Genomic DNA, 27,417 nt, shown 5'->3' with positions numbered 1-27,417 from the left:
TTTTTTTTTTTTTTGGAGGGGGGAGGGGGCAGGGGAGGCCTACTGATCATTTATTCATTCAGAAAACAGAACAAATAAACATTTATTTATTGACTATGAAGCAAAAATTAAGATGGGTCTTGGGGAAGTATTCTCTTTAGAAACTCACAGTACAGTGTGCTTCTTCTCCACTTATTTTCTGTGTTGTAGTGAACTATATTTTTCCCTTTGTAAGTACATGTGAATTACTCACTTTTGATTCCAGTCAACGCAACACTAGAATTATTCAATGAAATTACATTTTCTTATGGTGCTCAGAGGATAGCCCATTGTCAGTGTAATTGAGGCCCTTTCAAAATGTAATTTCCATTAACAATGTTTACTCTGAAATTGTCTCTTTGGCTTTCTTCATATGGTAGAATCTATGACTGAATGAAAGTGCTAGGTTTGAAATTACTGCATCTATAAATGTAATATTTACTTTGAGTATTAATGATTGTAATGGTTGACTTTTAAGATCATTTCAGTTGCTCTGATAACGGAATAGCAATGCAAGAAATTAACAGTGACGGATGACTACATTAACTAATTCCAGTTAAATAAACCTCTGATTCTCTCCCCAGCTCACATGTTGTTCACATAAATGCTTGGAGAAAACGTGAAGATTATAGTTCTTTTAGACATTTTAATATACATGCATCATACTGAAAATTTTGTATATATTATATAAGGAAAGAATTATTCATAAATTTATAAAAGCAAATTCCATTCTCTGACTGGCAATAAGATCCCTTAACACTCATATGTATTTCCTATACAGGTATTATTAAAATGAAAATATGCAGGTTTAGGCATATATCCACTAAATCAAAAGCCCATTTTGTTTAAATATTTTCTTCAGCTATATTATATCATTTTGAAAGCACAATTTATAATGTTCAAAATAGAATGTGTTCCAAACTTTTTCTTAGAGTGCTCAATAAGAAGTCTTCAGAGAATCATACTTTAATCAGGAAATCTGAGCTTATGAAAACGTTCATTATATTAATTTTTTTTCCATATTGCTGTGCACATTGAATCTTGTCCCAGCAGGCTAATGAAATACTTTATTTCATGATGTGTCTCTAGGCTAATGGAGATACGTGACATGTTATGGCCAAGTTTTGTGTGATCTTCGATATTGAAAGAGTCACCCACAAGTCCCAAAAAGATACCCATACTGGCATTTTTATAAAAAAGTGAATTTTGCTCAAACACATTATTTACAGATGTTCAATCAGATACATTAAAACCAGACAATTTGTAAATGAGGTAATTGAATTTTAATTATATTGTAGAAGGGATATGGAGAAGAAATCCAGTGAATAAATATCATTTTTAAATGTATCTCAGATTTTGTAAGAAAATATATTTACAGGATGGAAAACTGCATTATTAAAACACAAACTTTATAGCAGTTTCATGCAAAATACTATATAGAACAGTTACCTGATTTGTGACAAAAGGGTAGCCCTGTATTCTCAATACAGATCATTTCCCTTCAAATGTTCTTGTCTTTTAAAATGCTTTACAAAATAATTGTTTCATTATTTATTAGAGAGTTCATAATAAGTTTTCTTTGCATAAGGTATTCGTCTGTCATTTTAAAAAATACAAAATTAAATGGCTCTATCAACAAAAATGTTCGGGGTATTCTCCATTTTATATTTACTGACTACTATAGAGTAAATTAAATGAGTTTCGGAGTCTCTCTTTTACATATGTTTTACATTGATATGATTCTTACTATGAAGTCATAAATAACTTTTACAAGTATAAATACTGCTGCATGAAGAAAAATACTGACCTACTAATTACCTAGGTTAGATATGGATTCAGCTGCACGGAACAGAAATCCAATTATAATCTCTTAAAGAAGGATTTATTTTTCTTGTGGGTCTTATACAGCAACCGAAAGACTGGCATCCTGGGTGTTTACAGCAACCCCATGATAATATCAAAAAAAGGACCTTTTAATTTCTCAGTCTATTATCTTAAACATTTCTTTTCTATGCTCGTAAACCAGTTTCTGCATCTCTAATCATTACTTTGGCAAGCCATGGAAAAGACAAAGGCAAAAATGGGAAATATTAAAAAAAAAAAAAAAAGCAGCAAAAAGTACATCCAGTATGAGTGCAGGTGGATACAAAGAAAGGAACAACAGACAGGACCTACTCGAGGGCAGAGGGAAGCAGGAGGGTGAGGACTGAAAACCCAGCCATCCGGTACCATGCCTATTACCTGGGTGATGAAATAATCTGTACACGAAACCCCCATGACACTCGATTCACCTATATAACAAACCTGCACATGTACTCCTGAACCTAAAACAAAAGTTAATAAAATAGAATAAAATAATAATAAAATAATCTTTTCCTAAAAAGCCCGAAAAGACTTTTTTCCATGTTTGCTGCATAAGGTGAAATGGAGTCACATGTCTGCTATAGCTCCGAGGCATTCTGGGAGGAGTGGCATTTTAATTAGACATACTGCTACCCGAAACACAGCCATTGATGATACATGCTGTGACTATGGAAGGATTCTATTAATAAGGAGAAGGGAGACTGGATATCGGGTAGGCCTCTAGCAGTGACTGTCATGCTCATTAACAACTTTGCAATCAAGTCCCAAAAGGCTAAGAAACTGTTAAAGACATGGCTTAAAATAGAAGTTCACTAGCTTCAGTGAAATCAAAAATAGTATATTTCATTGTCTTATGATTTAATGTTCTGAAGTAATCATTTACTGAAAGCTACAGCAATTAATGGTGACAAATTTAGAGGGTGAAGTCACATCTGTGTTTCTACTCCCTATCTTCCAGCTACCTAGGATTGAGCAAGTTATTTAATATGTCTTGGCCTTTATTTTCTAATTTATAAAATGGGAGAAATTTTTGAGTGAGAACTTTACTTTGGATAAAGTACATACCTAATTATCAGATGACTTCAATTTTTCTAAAATTTGTGAAATCAATAATATTTGCAATGACTGAGTAAAATATTCAGGAAAAGGAAAACTGCATCAATGAAATTTTCTAGAGTACTTATTACTTCTTTTTTCTGATAGTGTAAGTAAACAACAAATGCAAAGTAAAAGTCTGTTGATTTTAACAGCTAAGATAGGCTTTGTTTCAAGCTGAATAGATACTATGTAAATATAAGTACTCTTTTGCAACTGAAGCATATTGTAAAATAAATTGCACATTGGTTGAATTTATATGTATGGCAGGTAAAATATTTGTGCACTATCCAACCATCACTTGAAGATTGAATGTAACAATCTTTAATTCTTCTACATGGTAGAAATGTGAGAGTCCTCCTGGTTGCTGCAGTATTTCCAGCCAGTAGCAATTCATACTTTCTTGCTAAGAAAGTGAAGATTAAATGAGTAATTATGTCGTTTTACACCTGGAAACAAGTCATGGTGATGGACTGATTCCAGATTGCTACAGTAAGAATGAAGAGGTTGAGTCCCGCCTCTTGCTTATTTGTTGAGATGAACCAGATAAAGTGACCATTAAAGCTGAGTCCTCCTGCTGTTTCTGAGACTTACACATATACCTTTATCTGTTTGGTCTTGCAGATATCATTTGCACTCAGGCCATCGGCTGATGTGATGCCGGGCTATGTGTCCTATGTGGCATTTTCCTATTACACATAGATATTGGCTCAGGCTGTCAAAGATAAGAAGGAAATAACCACAAAACTTTAAGCATAAGAAACAGCACATGAGGCTGAGTGTGGTGGCTCACATCTGTAATCCCAGAGCTTCGGGAGAATGAGGAGGGAGATTAGCTTACGGCCAGGAGTTCAAAACAAGCCTGGGCAACATAGCAAGATTCCATTCCTACAAAACAATTTAAAAAAGAAAAAAGGAAAGAAAAAGCAAATAGCAGGAGTCACATTTTTACACTGTGACTGAACTTCAGGAATAACAGCAAATGAGCAGATAGGCTCAAACAACCATGGGAAAAAGAAACTAGACACAAGTGGGTGGAAGGAAATAGTAAGTAATGCCTAGTAGTGCAAAATATTTACATTGTACTAAACTCTTAACTTTCTATTATCTTGTTTAATTCTCCCAACGGCCACAGTTATTTCCCTTTCATACATACAAAGTTAATTATTTTGCCCAAAGTCGTAGCACCAAACCCAGGCAGTTGATTTTAAAGTCTATGCATTTAAATGATATTCTGCATTATATCTACTGAGAGATACAAAATAAATTCTAAAAAATAAACCTTCACTAGTGCTGTGTATACTTGTTTGAGGAAAACCTTGATAGACTGACCTATCTACATTTATGACTGGAAAATCCCATTGCAGGTACACACCTGTAGACTAGACTTGAAGTTGCAAAGAGATGCCTTTAACAGATACTGTTCACTAATACCAAGATTTATCACGTACATTATGGAAGACATTTAATGGCTACAGTACTCTGAGAGACATGATCTGGGAATATATGTTTCAGGCTGCTGCAGTTCTTCTGAAATCAAATCATATTTCTTGTGAAAATAGTGCAGTGTTAACTGATAGCGTATCAAACCTGAAGGGACAGTTCAATGGGTTTGTGCGCCAAGCTGAAAAAGAAAGTCAATTTTCATTTGCTCTTAGACCCACATTTTGAATCAGACAATATTAGATACAATGGCAGTGTCAGAAGAGATGGTCTCATGTTTGCCTTTTAAATGTTGGTGCTTCATTTTTAAGACCAAGATAAAAGCATGTGAGAAAAAGCACCCAGAGAATACTGAATGGTAATTCTCTCATGATGAATAATATGTCTACTGTAATTGATACTTGAAGAAAAATTGGTAAGTCTCAGCTAAGAAAGCATAGTAACTAAGGGCTGGTTTGTAAAATAAAGAAAGAAAAAAGGAAAGGGCTACTATTATTGCTTTAATAAAGACTTCCTGCGAGTATGTCCTGCTGCAAATTGTAAATGGTGGAAGCACTTCATCTCTAAGCACTGTGAATGGAAATGGAGACTGTTAAGGCAACCTTTTAAGAGTAAATACTTTCATTTGTGGTATTTAATTTTCTATGTATGATGTTTTAAAACAATTAAACATGTGTAAGTTATAGTAAATATAAGATCCTTATTTATCTATGCCTCATTTTGAAAGAAGAAACCTTCCCTTGAGAAGGAAAAGAACAAAGAAAGACAGAGCCTGGGGTACTGTGTGTAATGAACTGAAGGGTAGAACAGCTTCTCGGGAGACCAACTGTGGTTCATTCTTTCAAATGACACACATGAAGACACTGTCATATGTTTAAGTTTGCTTTTATGTAAGAAACTATTTACTGCTATTCCGCTTAAAATGTTGACCCTGAAAATATTTTATAAAGGTCTAACATCAATGAAACTTTACCCAGCCAATTATAAGGAAGTAGGCTGATTTTCTGATATTTTGTACAGACATTTAAAATTTTTTAATGTAAACTTTGATATTGTAATTATTAATAACACAAAAGGATTATTTCTCATTTTAAGCAGGAAACTATTTGTGTCCTCTGTACTACATAAACTCAACATAAGATACAAGAGAAAAACTAACATTATGCTAATAGATAAAACCACACATGATCTGTGGTGGAAGGACTGGAATTGCACTATCACTGAAGTGCAAGTGTGTATATATATTTAAAATTTTGAAAGCTTACACTTTTCTCAGACTTAGTTAAAAAAAGGTTCTAGTTTCATTCCCTCCTTTATTGACTGCTGTTCCTGCTACATGACCAAAAGTAGTTTTCATTGTTCATTTTTGGTTTATTTTGCTTATAGATAAAGCTTATTATAATTAAATATATATAGCCAAGGAGGGGAAAAATTAACAATTACATAGGAGAGTAAGGAGAAAGTAAGAATGAAAGTCAATATATACGCCAAACATTACGTTTCTGTCTCCTTCACATACAGATCTTGGCCTGGCATTGTAACCTTAAACCATCTGATCCAGATAGGTCAAAGCAAGAGCTTTTAAAAATAAAACTTTATTTTCAGCAAGTTTTCCTGCTAAGGAAATACATTCTCATCCCTCAAATCACTTGATGTCATATAATAACTTTTAGCTCCTACCCCAATTTGGAAGACAATATTGTGAGGTATAAAATCATTGTAGATGTTATAGGGAATCCTAAATAATCAGGTGAAGTACGTTAGATATAATAATCTATTAGCTTGGAAATTTGCAGATCGATTTCATTTACCTATTTGCAGTGCAAACAAACAACTTTAAAATATGCATATTACTTCACATTTTCATATTTTTGAGTATGAGAGAAAGAATGTAAAAGTAGAAAGTAGAGAATCTTCTGTCTATATTTAAGTGATATAATTTCAGTTATATTCATGGCATCTCTAGTATTTACCACATAGTTTTCCCTGGAGAAATATCATTTTTAAGTCTGGTCTATTATTGTTTGCTTCAAACTGTATAATGTATAGTAAACTATTTATGGATAAGATAAATTACACTGCAGCTTTAATTTTTCAGGTTTACAGCTCTCACTTGTGACATAGAAAATGAAGAGATTTAAAATCCGTTTCAGGCATGTAACTATAATTTCATAAAATTTTATGCACCGCAATATATAACATGTGATAAAAGATGTGAAGTGCAAAAAATATTCACCATTTACTGCTTCTTCATGGCCACAACTTTTGGGCTCTTTAAACAGGGATAAATATTGGAGGAACAGTATTCTTTTTCATTGTTGAAAAGCTTCTAAAATAGGTTACAGTAAAATATAAAATAAAACAAAAGAGAAAATGCATTATTGAGATAAAGTCAAGACACCTGAGTTTCGTTCCCAGACTCTGAACCTGTTTGCTGCAATATGCTGGACAAATACTTTAATATCCCAAGCTTTAGCCTCCTCATCTTGATTACTAAGAAGAAAAAGATTATTAATAATGTCAAAGAAGATAATATTTATAAAATAATTCATAGATCTATAGCAATTATTCAAATAGAAAATATTAATGTCATTATTAATAAACAAATAATCCCTTTTCTTTTGATTTACATTTTTCTCTTCAAACATACCCAAGTCAGATAATGATGCTTCTATCTACTAATTTTACTCCATGTTATATTTTTTGTGTTGCTACTGGAGCTTGAACTTGATGTCATCCTTTCTAATCCTGGCAGTCATCCATTCTCAGTTGCTAATGCTTTCTGGTGGAACTTTTTCCTCATATAAATGCTGTAACATATTTACATATGAAATCCATTTAATGTAATGTATTTTATCTGAAACCATAAGAAAACAAAACTTGTTTTACTTTTAACTGTTTTAAATTTTATCGGAACATAATATTTTGATTTATGAAACATTAAAAGGCTGCTATAATGAGCCATCTAGTCCAAGTAGCAGCAGGTAATTTTATTTGGTGTAATGGAAAGAACTCTGGGCAGAGGATTGGATAACCCAGTTTCTATTCTGATTTCTGTAATTAACTAGCTCTATGATATCGGGGAAATCACTTAGCCTTCCTGATTCTCAATTTCCTCATTTGTTAAATGAAGTAATTGAAACAATGTTCTCTAAGGAAGTTCCTAGTTCCAGCGGCCTGATTTTATGCCGACAGAAGCCAAGTATGAAGACCATTTTGTTTTCTTTTAAAATCTGTACTTTCTTCTTACCAATTTATATTACACTAACAACATTTTTGCAATACCTGATCACAAGTATAATTAGGTTTAGGAGCTACCTATGGTCAATACAATTGGGAGGCAACCGGCATAGCCAGGGCTGGTCCCTTCAGCCAAGGAATGTGCAAAGGTCTAGAATGGCCAGCTCAAGAATCGTAGTAGAAATAGTAGTACGAGAAAGACATGGTCTCCACCTCAAGTCGGCGTTGGGAAAAAAAAAAAGTTGTATGTGTGAACTGATAAGTACCTGAGCCGACTGCTCAAATACCTTATTCTTCTTATGAGAAGGTCAATAAATTTCAAGCTTCATTAGCACCAATGTGTACTCAGAACCAACAAATATTATGCTGAGTACTCAGGGAAGGATTGAAGACATAAAATTGGTGGCAATCTTTATATCTGTAAGGGTAGAAGGATCATGGAAGCAAACGTACTCAACATTTTATAAGGCACTAAGTAAAGCCTGTTTTAAACTAAAAATACAGCAGTACTTTTGGGCTTTTTTATGCAATCAGCATAAAAACTTGGAACGAAAGAAAAATTATGTTGAGCACGAAGTGTTTCCCTCAGAAAAGGATAGGAGAGAGGTTAGCTTGGAGTAGCCAAATAGTGGTACCACAGAGTTTCAAGCAGAATTTTTTAATGTGTTCTGTGAATCATGGTGATATTTCCTGTGTGTGCCTATGGTTATGAACTGGGAAAGGGGAGTGGGGAGAAACTGAACCCTGGCCCCGCATTTTTCCACAGACATTTAGCATAATGAAGTGGCTACTAAGCTTTCATTTTCAAAAATCCCTTTTTAAAAAATGCTTAGGATGGCTGAGTTGGAGAATACTGGCATGGAGCACAGTAAAACTAATGAATCTATACATTTGCTTGAAGTTTAATTAACTGCCATTATCTGAATGGCAGAAAAACAAGCCTATACCCTGACGTATCAGTACAGAACACACCACGTTTCATTTGCTTTTGCACAATTTACATGATGAAAACTCTGTACTCTACATTGAGCTCACTACACACTAGATCAATGGCCTAGATTTCCTTCCTTCATAAGTTTGGATTGGCTGACATTTTGTGTCTGGAACTAGTTCCTTCCAGTGGGTTCTTGGTCTCACTACTTACTTCAAGCATGAAGCCACCATCGCCGTGCGTGTTCCAGTTCTTAAACACGGTGTGTCCGCACTTTGTTCCTTCTGATATTCAAATGTGTCCAGAGCTTCTTCCTCCAGTGGGGTTACTGGTCTCACTGACTTCAGGAATGAAGCGCAGACCTTTGCAGTGAGTGTTACAGCTCTTACTGGTGTTGCGTGCAGAGCCATTTCTTCCTTCCTGTGGGTTCATGGTCTCGCTAACTTCAGGAATGAAGCTGCAGACCCTCCCCGCGAGCGTTACAGCTCATAAAGATACTGTGGCCCCCAAAGAGTGAGCAGCAGCAAGACTTATTGTGAAAAGCAAAGCACATAGCCCAAGGGCACCCAAACCAGGTTGTGGCTGCTGGCTTGGGTGGCCAGCTTTTATTCCTTTATTTGACCCCACCCACATCCTGCTGATTGGTCAATTTTACAGAGTGCTAATTGGTGCGTTTTTACAGAGTGCTGATTGGTATATTTACAAACCTTTAGCTAGACACAGAGTGTTGATTGGTGTGTTTACAGTCCTTTAGTCAGACAGAAAAGTTCTCTAAGTCACACCCTACCCAGAAGCCCAACTAGCTTCACCTCTCCATTTCACTTTGACTTACTAGAAGAAACAGAGTTATTTCCAACTGTATAAAGGATGAAGCAGTAGCAAAACATGCTGTACTGACTTTGATGTGGAACAAGGTTTCTCTTCCCAGGTTACCTTTGGGGACGTACTGATGAGCTTGTCCCAAATCTGTGAAACTTGAATACAATGAGTATTCATAAATGCCAGTTGCATGGAAAAAGAAAGTGGGAAATTGTGTTTTGGGGGTCACTTAGGCCGAATGTTGTTTTTCTTTTTTGTTGTTGTTCTTTAGAGTAACAAAAACAAATTCAGAGTAAGAGATTGATGAGTACATTATATATGGAAAAGTCAAGAATATTTGTTGGAATTGACATGATGTTGTCAGAAGTCCTTTCTCTCTCCTTTTCTTATTTGTGTTACTTCTGTCTCCCTTTGTGTGTAGTCTCTATTTTCTCCGTTTTTAGAGGGGACTCTATTACGTTTTCCAGTGCTCAAGGAGGTGGGGACCATCTGAGTAATGAAGCAAGTACTCTTTTTTTCTAAAAAGCTGCCCATGATTATTGGCCAGACCTAAGACTCTTGCTCAGCCTGTGGGTAAGGGATAAAATACAGTAATTACCAGTATCACTATATTCACGCAGAGGATAGGTATCAAAACACTGATAAAATCAAGGGGCAGAAGTCTCAACCAGAGATAGTGGAGAGAGGATACCGGCAGGCAAACAAATTAAAATGTATCAGAGAACTGTAGCATATAACCAAGAAATAAAAATTCTGTTTCCTCTTAAGGCATGATTTTTTTAAAAATGAAGTAATGCAAATATTATATTTCAGTATTTATTTTTATGTACTAGTATTCTATTGCTGCATTTCAAATTTCCATAAACTTAGCAGCTGAAAATAACCCCTATTTATTAACTCACAGTTCTGTAGGCGAAAATTCAGCCTAGTGTGAATGAGTTCTTGGCTCAGGGTCTCACAAGATTGAAACCAAGGTGTCAGCAGGACTGTATTCGTCTCATGAGGCTCTTAGGGAAGAAGCAGCTTTGAAGATAATTCACATTGTTGATAGAAGACACTTGTTTGCTGTCTTAAGGTTGAGGTCTCCTTTTTTACTGCCAGCTGTGAGCTGAGGTGTAGGTAGTTCAACTCCTGCAGATTGCTTCTTTGCATCCACAGCTTTAACACGTGTGTTTGCTTTCTTCCAAGCTGGCTGGAGCATGTGTTTAGGACTTCCTTTTCTTACACTTGGAAAAAACTTTCTGCTTTACAGGTCTCATGTGATTGGGTCAGGCCCACCCAAATAATCTTATCTGAAGGTTAACTGTGCCATATGACATAGCATAAGCATGGGAATAAAATCCATTGTGCTGACAGTCCTGGAGATTATGCAGGATATGGACACTCAGGGGAGAGAAATCTGGGAGTCGGTGGCAGAATACTTCCTACTACTCTGTAGGTTACATTTCAGTCATAATTGAAAATTCAGTTTTGATTTTGATTTAGTTCAGTATTGAGTAAGCCAAAGTGATATGGTTTGGCTCTATGTCCACCCTCCACCCCCTGCCAATCTCATCTCGAATTGTAATATCCACGTGTTAGAAGAGGGGCCTAGTGGGAGGTAATTAGATCATGAGGGCAGATGTCCCCCTCATAGTTCTGATAGTGAGTGAGTTCTCATAAGATCTGATGGTATTAAGTTGTGGCACTTCACCCCTGGCCATCCATCTCTCTTCCTCTCTCTCTCTCTCTCTCACTCTCTCTCTACTGCCACCATGTAAGATGTACCTCGCCTTCTGCCAAGGTTGTAAGTTTTCTGAGGCCTCCCCATCCGTCCAGAATTGTAAATCAATTAAACTTATTTTATTTATAAATTACCCAGTCTCAGGTAATTCTTTACAGTGAGTGAAAATGGACTGACACATCAAGTTTTATGATGTAAAATAATACACTGAAGTATGTTTGGACCCTGGTTAGTCTTGGAAATTCTGTCTGTAAGTTCTGTCTGTAACTTATCTTAATAAGCAACCAATGATACATGAAGAAAGAAAAATTATTTTAAAAAGTGGATGATCAATAAGAAAGATCAATCAATATCAAGATCAATTTTTATCTTGGAAATAATGCACCTCTACGGTCAATAACATTCATGTGTCAACTTTAATAAAATGTTCTATGAGCACATATGCTCACACATAATTCCATGGACTCCAAGAATCATTAGGAGAACCTTAATAATAATAATAAATCAGTAGCTTCTGAAAAGCAACCAAACTTTAAAAGAAACATTCAACATTTAAGACCTCAATGTCAAATTAAGCACCTGCTTTCATAATCCTGAAACTCATTAAAAACAAAAAAAAAGACTCTGTGACCTTTAAAAATCCTATAGCCTGAAATCAGTTTATTTCAGTCAGGAATTCAATAGTACATACTAGCTAAAAGCAGTCAAAGTTCAAGTTGTAGCATCTGTGACAGCTATTTTTTTCATTTTTGCATTTTTGCCTTCTTATTTTTTTCTTTTAAGTTAAAGTCAAAATGGAACTATTATCTCTTTGGCAGCTTCTTGGGAATCCTATTAACCTATTGGGAAATAAGTAAACTCTGAGAATGATTCCTCTCTTAATATGTTTATAATGAGAGCTTTAAAAAAATGATCTCTCACTAACCTGTATTTAGAAACAAGATGTAACTTACTGCATTTCTTACACAGGATAGTTAATATTTATCTTTAGGATTAAGATTACTCATTTTCACCCTATGGGTCAGAAAATAAATATTATGTATAAATTATTATGAAAATAAGACAATATTTATGATACTATTACAAGATATAAGACCATGAGATATTAATTCTTAGTAAATTTGACAAAAAAAAAACTTGACTCATAATGCAAACAAGCTAAGATCTTGTATTTATTTTTTCTGCATTTGTGATACTACACATTCAAATCCATTTGAAGTAGTTATTATAGAATGAGGAAAGGAAACAAAATACTTCAGTAAGGCGGCTTCATGCTTTAACACACTAAGCAATCCCCACGATAATGGATGCTGCAAAAAATAGGTCACCTTCAAATCACCCTTGAAAATAAGCAGACACTGTAATTTCAGATCGTGTTATTATAAGCATCGTTAAGAGCACTGATATATATACATATATATATCAATGTTGTATATGTAACAAATTATATATATACTTGTTATTGTTATAAATATAGCAAATATATTTTTGTTATAAATATAACAAATATATAATTGTTATATATATAACAAATATATATAACCAATATATGTAACAAGTATATATATGTTATATATAACAAATATATATAACCAATATATGTAGCAAGTATATATATATGTATAAATGCATATATTTGGCCTTTTATTTATTTTGTATTTATTTTGCAAAAAAAAAGTGCTTGTCTGAGCACAAGAAAATACCATTTTTTCATTTTTTTCTCTCACATAAAACACATATAAACATCCTCATACACATGCACAAATCTGTGTAGTTATTAGTTCATTGTGAGAAAGAATGTAGATATTTTAATGACCATTTCTGTTATTAAATGGAGTTACTCTATTACCTTTTTAATATGATGTATTTTATGTCTTTGAAAGCAAATTATGGCACAATGTGCACAACCATAGAAAAATATTTTCATTCAAAAAACTGATTCCCTGGGAGCGATTACTAAATTGTGTTTTCTAGTACCTAGTATAATTACTAATGGCGGTCAAAAGTATTTTTCAATGATACTGTTGTTATTAATGCATTCAGAGTAATACACATCTGGCTTTGCTCAAATTGATGTCACAAAACGAAACCTTGGGTAGTTTATACCTATTGCTAATTCAATTCTCTGAACATAGATTCAGCTTGTTTTTTTTCTCTCAAGATATTTAATTTTTTTTTTCTGTTAAAGGTATTGTATTACAAAATTAAAAGTGAGATGATTCTGTTTAAATGCTAGTCCTAAAGACACGTGGGATTAGACGACCTGGTTTAATCTCTGCTCTGAATATTTTTACTTGTGTGTCTTCAGCCAAGTTAGCCTGCCTGTGCCTCAATTTCTGTATCTACAACATGAGAATGCTAATAGTAGGATTGTAATCATAGCATTTTTCTGAGTATTAAAGTGGGTTTAGACACATAAAGCCATTAGAAAGTTGCCTGGCAAAATATAGAAGCTTGATAGCTTTTTCTACCATCTTATTGAATCCAATTAGTTTTCTCATGCACATTTATGTAAGTTAATATAAATAGAAAGGAATATTGCTATACTGGGCTTATTTGGATATGAAGGGAGAGAAATGAAGGAAAACAAATATTATGAAGCCAAAATCTCTACAGTATTCTCCAAATTTATGATATATATATCATAATCTACATTTTACATATGAAGACTCCGAGGTACGAAGAAATTTAGTAATTTACACAATAACACAAATGTAATAAGTGATGGGTTTCAAATTCTAACCAACAAATATCTGATGCTCAGGATCATGAATTTTAGCTCTTTTTATGTTGTATGCACCCTATATGCTAAACAAAAAATCAAACGACAATAACAGAATTTAAAGATGGGCTTGCTGTATGTGCGTGCATTCATTCCTTTATAAATTCATTAGTTCATTACTAATGACCATGTGATCTGAGCATGGACCATGTGATCTGGGTTTGATCTGGTGAAAACACAGAAATCACTAAATATGGTACAATTGTGTCTAATTTCATATCCCTGTGAAAATAAAACTTCAACCTCTAAAGTTAGACCAACTCCGGTGAAAATCCACAGCAAATGACGGAAAGAAGGATACAAATTAAATAGGAGGGGGTAGAAAAGTGTACATCAGCCAGAGAAAGAATAAGATTGATTAAACAAAGGGATTTGATATAAATGTATCATATTGCTTCATTATCAAATATTGTGAATTGAAAACATGTCTCAACTAAGTTAGCATCCATGTAAGGGTAAGAGAAAGCCACTGATAAAATTAGTAGCATCTAAAACAAATTTCAGTGGTGAAAAAGGAATTTATATTATCTCCACTTTGTAGGGTCATGTCATTCTGGTGCAGGTTCTGCAAAAACAAACCATGATTTGGAAATCATAAATATATTCTAAATTTTAATATAGTTACTTATGTTAAACATAATATGTTGACATTTTAGCATATTCTTTTGGACTAATCATTAGTTACTTATGTTAAACATAATATGTTAAAATTTCAACATATTCTCTTCACTAATTAATCATTTCCTTTTTAAACTCAGAGAGAGGCAATGGGGGGTACAGAATGAGTCAGGAAGGCAGCCTCTGTAACAACCTGAAGACTCATGGTTGGGGAAAGATGTCACCTACTTTTAGTCAAGAGATAAATGTTTTACCTGCTAATAGGGAAATACGCCCGAAAGCACAGAGAAAATTCTGGTCAAAACATTGCATTGCATCTAATAAAAACTAATTAACTGGTTTAAAAGCAAAAGATCCCTTGGTACTGCAAAACTCAATCACTTTCACAATAAATGGATAAACTGCTTTGTGGGAAGAATTTACAAATACTTTGAAGAACTTCCATTAGAAACTACATGTTTATTTGATTTATTAAAATGTATTTAGGCATAATGTGTGTTCTAATTATTTTCATTTCTTGAAGAAGAATATGTATTCTTATACAATTATTATTGTTGACAATCTTGTGGCCATACTTCTGTCTTTTCTTTTTTCCTTCCTTTCTCTCTATTGTGCCTTCTTTTTCCCCTTTCTTCGTCAAAATTCTTAAGCCTTCTAAAGTCAATCCTGTCACAATGAAAGTACATTAAAATAGTTATAACGTCCAATCTATGAACTGTAGTGAACTCTAAAGGCTCCTCAAATATACGCAGAAGTATAGGATTCTTACATTTGTCCTAATGTCTACTAGAGAATCTGTCTCTTATCTCTTCTTCCCCAGCTGTTCCCTCTACTCACCCCATATTAACCCAAGCATGAAGCACAGCCCTAATATTTTTTTTAAAAAATCCAAAAGCTTGTGAAGTTTTAATGAAACCCTAGAACGTGGAAAGTATTATATCAAACTACAGAAAGTTGAAAATTTAACGTTTGTCTCACCTCTTCTTAAAGGTCCTCTATTCAACCTTTAGACTGACAGACTCCTCATGGCTTGTCTCAGTGTTTTACATGCTTTTCCCACCGCTTTTTTTTTTTGTTCTACTTCCGATTTTCTGTTTTTAGCAAACCTTGATGTTTCTGGGAATGTCCATGGATAGCCCAGATTTCTTCTTACACCCTGAAAATTAGGAAATCAAGCAATTTTTCCTTATTTATAACCTACTGTAGGCATTTTTTGTTTGTTAGTTTTTTGTTTTATTTTGTTTTTTGAGATGGAGTCTCGCTCTGTCGCCCAGGCTGGAGTGCAGTGCAGTGATCTCGGCTCACTGCAAGCTCCGCCTCCTGGGTTCAGGACATTCTCTTGCCTCAGCCTCCCGAGTAGCTGGGACTACAGGCGCCCTCCACCAGGCCCAGATAATTTTTGCATTTTTAGTAGAGACAGGGTTTCACCATGTTAGCCAGGCTGGTCTCCAGCTCCTGACCACAAGTGATCTGCCCACCTCGGCCTCCCAAAGTGCTGAGATTACAGACATGAGCCACTGCACCAGGCAGACATTTTTCTGATATTGCAGAGCTATGATCATATCCTGTAACCAAAGTGACCTGCTGTGGTGTTATATGGGGGGAGGAGGGTGTAGTTTTCACTACTACATTTGGAAACATTCTAGTCTCTGCTATTTATTTACCTTTTCAGTTACTAATATAATAGGTGATACAGGTCAGGCAGATATCAATTTTAGATCTATTCCCCTGTATGGTGGATTTTTTTTTTTTTTTTCTAGCTTTCTTTAATTATTTACACAAGTTTGTTGCAAATGGCTTTGTGAAGGAGATTTTTTTTTTCCCCCCTTTCTGGTGATTACAAGATCAACTGGGAGAAAAGATGGTAAATTAAACCAATGCATTGAATATTGATCTCTGAAGTAACATGAAAAAGCGATACTGATTCACAAAGAGTTCATAAACTGCAGATGCTTTTCCCTAGTATGTGTAAACATTTGAGATAACGTGGCGCTCATCAATATACTTAGATGGCAAAAATGTTTGACTTATCAAAATAGTCCCATTAAGAACACTGAAAGAGTGTAATCATAGCAACCAAATTTTCACTTCCCTTACTCAGTATCAGTAAGAAATAAATACAGGAAACTTAAGACTCAACTTTTCTGTTCTGATCAAGAGGTCCTATTTATGAAGGGAAGATTATGAAAGGTTCAGTTATGGACAGAAAGCCAGATAGTTGCAATTGTTGATATCTTTGTCTTCTTCAGATGATGCCTTTAGATCCGGCATTATGCCTCTTGTTCTCTCTTGAGAAAGAAGCTGTTTCTGAGACATACAGCTAAGAGTAGACACGGTGGAACAAAATGATTGATTTATAGTTCATTTTGTTATACTGCAATTAAGAAATTTGAATATATCAAATATTTTTTAAAGTTTTATCCCCAATGTATTAAATTTTATTTACTAATAAATCCTGTGTACTTTGGATGTATCAAAAATGCAGAATTTTTAGCTAGAATTTAGATTTTTCTTTTTTTGAAATCTTACTTATATTTATCTTATTGTAATTGATTTGATTTATTAGCCAGACATTTTATACCATTAAATAATAAGGTATTTATAATAAAAAGTAAAAATTAAAAAATAAAGAGAAAATAAAACATAAATAGAAGTGACTATAATAATAAAGACTAACAGAAAGAAATTAGGTTAGATGGAGTTTTACATTCGAGTTCAGATTTGGGTTCGGCTGTTTTATTGGGATTATTAAGTGCATATGCAAATAAATTAGTGTAGAACATGTAGTTTTGAAAATTGTATTTTGCACTTGGGACTATTTGAATTCAGTTAAAAAGATTTTATTACCATATTTTTCATCATAGCATATCAGTGGTTAGTCAAAATTAAATAAAACCAATAAAGCGTGTAACATAGTATATAATATTCAGTAAGAGCTAATAATGGAAATAATGAAATGAAGAAATACTACCAATAAATTAAGAAATGATATCTAACTATAGTAATGTATTATTTTTAATAATTGATTATTATTGGTATTTATTTTAAATCTAGACTAAATCACATACATTTATATAGTATTCTGAAAATAACTATATTGTTTGAAATGATACATCAAATTTACTGTTATTCAAAACAGAGATTCCATTACTGAAAATTTGATATGAATGGTTTATTTTCTGGAAATGTTTTTCCCTAAAACCCAGCTTGTGAAATACGTTTTACAATGTTGGAAATACAGGAAAGAAGTTATTTTAACCTTATCTCATATTTTTCTTCCCAAATCCTGGGTCCAAGCCAGTGACCTCTCCAACTTTTACTGAAGTTCTTATTCACATATTGTGACACTTTGAAATGAGAGATTATAATTGGAGTGAGCTAAAGTTGTAAAATATGACAATCTGAGAAAATAAGATGGCTTTTATATGTAGCCATAAAGGCAATATTCAAGCAAAGCAAGAAAGATGAAAGACAGCATTGGGGGAATAGTATGTTTTTTTTTCTGTAACGGGATGTATTAACCCAGCACATAAGCTTTTTTGCTCTTGAGCATTGCAAATATTCTTTGTTCTTCTGGGCGCTTCTTCGGCATACACTGGGGATGTGTGGGGGTCTTTTTGAGATGGATTTCTGCTCTCTTCAATAGAAGGTGAAATATTTCCAGCTCTGGGTCTGTTACTCAGGCAGGGGAGTTCTCAAATCACATTGGGCTGTTAGAGGGAATTCCTAACATTGTAAAGTGGTATCCCTCTTGCTCATATAGTAACAATTAAACTAGGGGGAACAAATGAGTCACCTCAGGAGAGTGCACTAGCATAGAATGTTAAATATTCTTGGGCATTCGGTGGCTTTGAAAAGAGAGCAATTTGCATAACATTACTCGGGCAGTTATAGATCATCTTTGGGTCTGATCTTCTTTTATCTGTAAATACCTTAAGTATAATCTAATGGCTTTGTAGTTAATATAATGGCCACTATGATGTTCTTGAGCTCAGAGTCAGTATTAGCATGAAACTAGGCAATTTCAAAAAAGGAAACACTAAGTGTTTTATAAGCTTACCAAGAAGAATCTAGCAAAAGTAGTTTGTGTTGTACATAATAAAATTATTTCAGGCAAAGAAACTCACAAAATTTTCTTATACTCACATTGGCTGGTTTAAATGACTAAATCCTGTATGTAAATAAATAAATCAGTGACAATATTACTTTAAATCTCAAGCACTAACTACTAAACCGTTCTACATCACTTATAATCATAGATTTCAAGAATGGTAATGGGTCTTACCATTTATATGTGATTATTACAACAAAATGTACCAAGAGTATTCTGTACAAGAAACATATCCCTTACATCTGAATGTGTGTATAGACCTGTCAGAAGATTCTGTAACTGCTTTTATAAAGATCTCCGTATTAAATAGGACAGATCTTTATGTGATTGCTTTTGTCCACATATGTTTTGAGACTGAAGAGTAGCAATGGTAAAACAGATAGAGCAATAAAGATTTAGACCACATGTCTGGAAGTTTCTCATTCCAGCAGAAAAATTCAAAATGGGGTCCTAGTTCCATGACAAAAGATAATGACAAATAAATTGTTAATATTAAATGTGTGATCCTTCTATATTAAGGAAAGTAAAGACACTAATCCAAATGCAATGCTTGAAACTTATGAGGTTCGTGTTCAGAAAACAAAGAAAGAAAATGCTACAAAGATATTTGAAGAGAGAAGTGGGGATATTGAATATGACCCGTTATTAAGTGATAATAGTCATTTTAATTAATTTTCTTAACTGAAATTGTGACAATGTGGTCATGCAGGAAAAGGTCTTATTTTCAGAAATCTGGTGCTGAAATATTATGTAGTGAATTGGTATGATGTTTGTAAATTGTTTTCAAATTGTCCATACATGAAAGTAAAGCAAATACAACAAAATGTTAACAATTGTTTAACCTAAATTTTGAGAATATAGATTTTCATCATATAATTACTTCTATTTTTTTCTGTTGATTTCAAGTTTTACTTAATATGATTTTGGTAAAAGGAAATGGTGTACCTCCCAAACACCTTTAACTCCTCTTCAGAGAGCATCAGTAATTTATAGCAGAGGAACAAAATAACAACAAAATCCTGATGGGAGTGGCATAGAGGTCATCAGAGAAGATGGCCAATTTCTGTAACATTGCACAGAGGTGAAGGATTAGTGACTGTTTAAATAAAAGCTCAAACGAGCTACATGCAAGTATCTACACTGAGAGGGCTCCAGCAATGAAAGCACAACTCTGAAAGAGACCCAGATTTGGCAGTGATTCCAAAGAAAAGGCATAAAATTTGCCAGGAAAAACACAGAGATGAACTAATATTCTATATATAGAATTTCTCACATATGCTTGAGAATGCATAAAATATAGGCATTAATGACCAGAATGTAAACAATAAGGAAATAATTTTTAAAAGAAGTTATTCTGTAGATAACCTGCAAAGAATTAGGGCAGTGTTGGGACACCATTATGCTTAGAACACCCCCAACCAAATATCTGAAAGTAGAAGAAATGATTGATTATTTTATTCATTCTAGGACAAAACTCTAATCAATAAATACAACTCAAAAACTCAAAACTTCAAATTAGGTTATTTATTCTTAAATATGAACAGGAAACTCAGAGTTATCAGGTATTCAAGGAAAGCCCACCTTATGAATGGCAAAGATTCAAATTCCAAACACAAAAGTAATCCTGAAGGAAGAGATAATTTAAAGAAACCACATGAACATAGACTAATCAGACTTTTCAAAATGTTTCAAGAAATCCCACCGTTCACAAAATAAAATACGATTATTTTAAAAGAATATTTAAAGAAATCCTGGAAATGAATATATCTGTGGTATATGTGTGTGTGTATTAAATTTGAAAATGAAAAGCTTTACCAATAAATAAAATAATATAAATTTATTGCTTTCACAAAATAGTCCAAAAGATATGACAATAAATAATATGAGTGAAATATATAGGATATATTGAAGATGCATAAGGTCTAACATTAAACAATTGAATTTTAGGTTAAGAACACGAAAAACAGAGGACAGGAAATAATCACGGAAATAATCATTGATAAAAATTTCTGAGTGCTGAAGGAAAATAGTTTTGATTTGAGAAAATTTACTAAGTGTCCAACCTCAAGTAGGAAACATTAACACATAAACTCGCACCTGGAGGCAACGTTCAAAACACAAACCCAAATAAACACATACTTGGAGACAGTGTTCTAAATAATTAGACGACATTCATAAAAATAAGACTATAAACACTAGAGAAAGAGAAGATGAAAATATAAAGGGAAAAAAGAGGCTCTTTACCAACAAAGAAAATATAATCAGACAGATATCAAGCCCACTCTTGGTTTCTAGAAGATAATGAATACAATTTTAGATGGAAATGTATAAATTCCTTAAAATGTACAAAGAGAAATTATTTCCAGTCTGGAAATATATGCCCAGATAAAAATTAATTATATGTGAGGGTAAAATAAAGGCATACTGTGATATGAAAAGACTCAAGTAAAATGTCTAATGTAGGCCGGGCGCGGTGGCTCAAGCGTGTAATCCCAGCACTTTGGGAGGCTGAGACGGGTGGATCACGAGGTCAGGGGATCGAGACCATCCTGGCTAACACGGTGAAACCCCGTCTCTACTAAAATTCAAAAAACTAGCCGGGCGAGGTGGCGGGCGCCTGTAGTCCCAGCTTCTCTGGAGGTTGAGGCAGGAGAATGGCGTAAACCCGGGAGGCGGAGCTTGCAGTGACCTAAGATCCCGCACTGTACTCCAGCCTGGGTGACAGAGGGAGACTCCGTCTCAAAAAAAAAAAAAAAAAAAAAAAAAAAAAAGTCTAATGTAGACTCATTGATTATATAAAATTAGTGCAAGCCGACAAAATAATAAACCGAAGTAAATATAACATCCAAGAAAAACTGTTTCCAAACCAGGAGATTAATACAGTAAATTTCAGGTTGACAATTGTGCAGATGTTCTTGTTTGGATTAGCAAGAAAGAAACCTCCCAAAGAAAGGCATGTAGTGAAAAGATCTGATGTCAGACCTCAGAAGTGGGATGAATCTAAGGATATTAAAAAAATAAATAATAAAAATCACTAACAGACAAAGATGTTACAGAAAAAAATCCATACGCAAAATAAAATAAAACTGCAGCAATTACATAGGAAATACACATTATTTGGTAATAAAACAAAAAGGTTTACATTGTTGTAATTATTGTAAAAAGAGTATTAGTTGTTCTTTTATTTTTTAATGTTTTAGCATCAACTGATAAACAATATTTGGAAGGCTTATTTATCAGTAGGTGTTCTCAGAAAAAAAGAACAAATTGGATGTTGATATAGCTATAGATGTAGATGTAGACATAGTAATAAATATATAGAGATATTAAAGAGATCTCTCTATATAGAGATATATAGATATCCATATATAGGTATAGATAGATAGATAGATAGATAGATAGATAGATAGATAGATGTCTCTATATATCGATATATAGAGATTTGTTATAAGGAATTGGCTCACACAATTATAAAGACTGACTAGTCCAAAGGTATGCAGTTGGCAAACTGTAGACCCAGGATAGCTTCTAGTTCTAGTCTAAAGACGGGCAGGCTCAAGACCCAGGAAGAGCCAGTGTTTTAATTCAAGTCAAAAGGCAGAAAAAAAGAGTCCAATGTGTCAGCCTGAAGGCAGTCAGGCAAGAGGAGATCTCTGTCGCTCACAGAGGGATTTGCCTTTTTGTTCTATTCATTCCCACAGCTATTGAATGAGGCCCACCCGCATTAGGGAAGGCAATCTATTTTATTCAGTCTACTGATTTAAATAGTAATCTCATTCAGAAACACCCACAGAGGCACACCGAGGATAATGCTTGACCAAATCTTTGGGCAACTATGGCTCAATCAAGTTGACATATAAAATTAACTATCAGGCTTATTCTTAAATAGAAGCCTGGCCACACAGGGTGTCTCACACCTATAATCCCAGCACATTCAGAGGTATAGGCAGGTAGATTGCTTGAGCCCAGGAGTTTGAGGCCAGCCTGGGTAATATAGTGAAACCCCATCTCTAAGCTGTTCAGGAGGATCACTTGTGCCCAGGAGGCAAAGGCTGCAGTGAGTTGAGATTATGCCACTGCACTGCAGCCTGCACCACAAAACAAGACCCTCCCCCAAAAAAAAAAAAAAAAAAAAAAAGCCCAAGGCCTAATTAACAAATTTGTTTAGGGCAGATTCTATAGAATACAGATGATGGAAGCTGGTGGGGGATAGGGGGAAGAAACGGAAGGAGATGTAAGGGGAAGTGCAAAGGTGTTAATGCTATGATCCTAAGAAATAGAGAAACCACAGATACATTCTAATGTAAAAAAAAAAAAATTAAAATTTTATTGTAGGGTGATGGGTATTGGTATCTACAACCTACTTTCAAATGCATCAAAAATTAAGCTGGGTTAGCAGATAGACAAATGGGTAGAAAATGATAAAACATTTCTAAAAGTCTGTTAAAATATATAGACTAAGAGCTAAGTATATAGATGAATACTATATACTTTCATTATGAAATTGAAAATTTCATAATAAAATGTTTGAGGAAAAGGGAAGAAAAGGGATATATTCTATGAGTGAACTGAAATTTAGAAACAAAGGCACTCAGATATCACTTAGTGTTTTATTGACAACACATAGTATAAATGGTGGTACGGTTTTATTGGGACAAGGCAAGCATGCAGTTTGAAAGTCAACAAACAGTATTCAAATTTATAATTAAAGAACTACTATAACATTTAATCATTTAGCCCATTTTATATATGTATTTTTTATAAGAACTGAAACAGAAACAATGAAAATAGAAACAATTAAAAATATCCCCAAGTGGCTGGGAAAGGAGAGTATGGTTGGGATTATAAACTCTTTGATTCTCTGTGATATTTAGCAATTTAATTGTATTACATTGATTAAAATATTTTTGATCAGTTTAAACTGATATAATAAATTCACATTTATTGATACAGAAAAGTATTTATGATATAATCCATCTAAAAAGCAAGTTACAAAACAGTGTACAGTGTACCATAGTACATATGAACACAGTTAGTGAAGTAATTTGCAGAGCTATATACCAAATCAGAAATTATTTTGGTAATGAATTTATGATTTTTCCCCGTTTTCTGATTTTTTTCATGATCTCATATACTTTATTCTCAGAAAACAAAAGACAAAACCCCACATATACACAAAAATAAACGAGTAAGTTCATTACAACCCCAGAGGCTAAGTCAGTGGGAAAAGAGGGAAATGAATGGTTATGAGCATAAAGACAGGGACAAATAAAAGAAGTTTGGCGCACAGAGAATAATTTACAAATCAGCAGTCATTTTAAAGGACACAGAAATTATGGTTTTAAGTATCATTCCATAAGCAAAGAGAATATTAAAATCATTTTTTGTAAAATTCCTTGAAAAATGTTTTGTAGTAACTTTTTTATTTTTTACCCTTCTCATCACCACCATCCTCATTACCTCATAAGAGCCATATGTGGTAACTATCCGGGGTTGTTAATCTCTATCTCCTGCCAGGAAATATACCGAATTGCAAGAATTAGGTACTACAAAAAGAAGCATATTTTATATTAAGCAGTTACATTTTGAAGTAAATGAGTAACTTGATGGTGTTTCTATAACATATATATATGGCATATATATGTGTGTCTGGCATATATATATGGCACTCATATATATATGATACATATATATGTGTCATATATGCATATATATATGGCACTCATATAAAAAACACACATAGCCACATATGGGTTGGTAGTAGTATTTGTTGAACACAATTTTTGGTTTTCACACAAATCCACCTTTTCAAAACCAATTGTTCTTTCTCCCAGCATACCCCAGGCTGGCAAATGACAAATGAAAATAAAATCCCTGCTGGAAATAGCGGTATAAAAAGCATTTTTCATTTTCTGTGCACTTTGCAACCCAGAGAAAATAAGAAATTTGTTTTAGTTTTGTGTAGTAGTTTCTAAAATATAATCAGAGCGATGCTAGTAAACATTTAACTTTAGATGAGCTTTCTCAAAACTTTTAAGCGCTGGAGTGAAAGATTTGCTTACACTGTGAAGCTGGTGCTGGGGATCTTTTTTAAGCCTCCCTTGGCATCTCATTTTCACGCACCATCTGAGATGACTTGGAAAACACCAGAAAATAACAACACTACTTCCACAAAACAACTGCCTGGACAGCGCCTATTTCTACAGCCATCATTTTTCTGGGGAGAAATTTTATTTTAAGTGTCAATACTAAAAGATGATATATTTGGAGTTGGCTGCTTCAATCAGTAAATGTAAGCAGCACCGACTCAGAAACAGCTTATTTTTAATAATTGGAAGAAGAAATAGTTCTAGCTGTTAGTTTTAAATGGCTACAAAGGAAAGAAATTATTTTGTGGAATTATTAGCTTGCCGTATGTGTAGTTTAAAATGGTTGTGTAAAATGGCATCACGTGATTTTTTTACAGTGAACATGACCCAAAAATGTGGAAAGACTGAGTTCTTTTTCTCTGTAACCCTCCTTCCTTCTTTGTGCAAATGAGACTAAGAACTTCCTTCACATTGTAAGCGAAGCCTGAATCCCATTGCTGACATATTTGAGAAAGCAGTTTCTTTGATAGAGTTCAATTTCTGGACTAAAATTCAATATTTTCTAAGATTCATAAAATTACTATAGCTTTAGTCTTGACAGTTGCCTTTTACTTTAAGGAAATAACCCCAGAAAGCGCATAAACACATGCATCTACACACATACATACAGGCATATTCACCACACAGTTTATGAAGGAATATAGAGTGCCCATTGGATCACTCAACTTCACTGAATGAATATGCAGATATTTAAAAAAATAATTTTGAAAAATTTTAAATGATACTGAAAAATAATTATGGCATTTTGTTTTTTTAAAATCTTGACTCATTTATACAGTGTGTGTATACATAGATACAAGCAGAGAAATATGTTATCAATATAAATGTACAGTAAATATGTATTTATATATATTTACCCTTTCAATTATATATTTACATAACCGAAACATATAAAAATAACAAAGAAGGGCAGGGCGCAGTGGCTCATGCCTATAATCCCAGCACTTTGCAAGGCAGAGGTGGGTGGATCACTTGAGGTCAGGAGTTTGAGACCAGTTGACCAACATGGTGAAACCCTGTCTCTACCAAAACTACAAAAATTAGCCTGGCGTGGTGGCATGTGACTTGTAGTTCCAGCTACTCTGGAGGCTGAGGCAGGAGAATCGCTTGAACCCGGGAGGTGGAGGTTGCAGTGAGCCAAGATCATGCCACTGCTCTCCAGCCTGGGCACCGAGAGCGATTACTCCGACTCAAAAAAAAAAAAAGAAGTTATGTCTAGGTAAGATGATGACGAAAATTTTCATCTTACTTTATACCTTTCACTATTGAAATTATTTTGTAGTTGGAGTAAAGGAAATTTTATATCAAACATGAGCCAATGTCATTTATTTAATATCAAAATTAATATTGGAAAAACGTCTATACTTTAGGCTACCACCCATCTGCCTGAATTAATCAGCATGAATACTTAATTTTAAATATCACCTGTCAACGCAGATCACTGAATGTGATCTCCTTTAAGGTATTATCATGTAATAAACTGCTATAAAAAGTCTAATTCTCTCAAGAGTTTTATGGTTATCCACTTCATTTTCAGGTCAACATTTTAACATATTTTCCCATAATTTTTTTTCTGAAGCTTTAATCTCTGCAAAGCCCATCTTCAAATTAGAAGGAAAAGGTAGAAGAGTGAGGAGTAGCAGCAATTCACTTGAATTTGGATCTTGGATATAACTAAAACACATTTTGCTTTTAATTTTATGTCAGTTTGCGAAGGAAACAGTTATGGTTTTAGCTAAATGAAGAAATTTTGTTTTGTTTTCCTTTTTTCTTTTATAATTCTACTTGTATCACATTTCAAAACCTACTTTGAATTTTCATTCAGTTCCCACAATATTACCATATATTCTTTGAGCTGTTGGCAACATGGATCCATTTTATAAAGTCATGCCTTGTGCACTGAGCTTTTGCCAGTCTCATATATATAGACAAATCTGAAAGCAAAAGCAATACCCAATGTGTTGAATATCTTTAATAGCATGGTTGAAATTTATAATTTGAAATTCATAAGTTCAAAGAACATTTATCTACGGCTTGATTTTACGCTTGAAAATTCCTATGCTTCACAGCAGTTTTTTTTTTTTTTTTTAAATAGGAGGACAAAAATACTTCCTTCTATCATTCATAGCAATTTTCTTTATACTTAAGTAAAATATACAGAAACTTTTAAAGGAACATCAAAATCTTGTTCCTTCTTATTGTTGCCATATTATTTTTATTATATTACCCAACCAGGTTGTTACGGTTATGCTTATACTCTTATACAAATACACTTTTAGAACAAATATTGAAGGAAATACAAGTTCACAAAATGAATAAGTTTACCTTAATAACATTAATATGAACCATGATATTATTTTATTCAACTTAAACCACGCTCTTCAGTTTAAGAGCAAAGATGTAGCCACCGTTGAAGTTATATTTATTTGGGCTATATTTGTGCTTTTAATTACTCACAGTAATACATAAGAAGCTTATTTGCAATAGGATATTTATATAATTTTAAATATTTTCGGAGTTTGTGTGTGTGTTGAAATGTTAAGAAAACAGAACTCATTCTTAAGCAATTATTTGCAAAACAGCAGTGCTCATATGAAGACTTTTTTTTTTTTTTTTTTTTTTTTT

The 27,417-nt window shown here is 33.7% G+C and overlaps 1 protein-coding gene across 1 annotated transcript in view; it reads left to right on the top strand.

Annotated features, from left to right (window-relative positions):
- LOC108534844 (cadherin-12-like) overlaps positions 1-27,417 on the top strand; it is a 461,181-nt gene that overhangs the window by 218,669 nt on the left and 215,095 nt on the right. The window lies entirely within an intron of this gene.

The sequence above is a fragment of the Rhinopithecus bieti genome, unplaced genomic scaffold (genome assembly GCF_001698545.2).
Source record: "Rhinopithecus bieti isolate Rb0 unplaced genomic scaffold, ASM169854v2 scaffold_11401, whole genome shotgun sequence".
Taxonomy (NCBI): Eukaryota; Metazoa; Chordata; class Mammalia; order Primates; family Cercopithecidae; genus Rhinopithecus; species Rhinopithecus bieti.
Note: the sequence above shows the minus strand (reverse complement) of the source record. Positions and strands in the feature narration are given on the sequence as shown.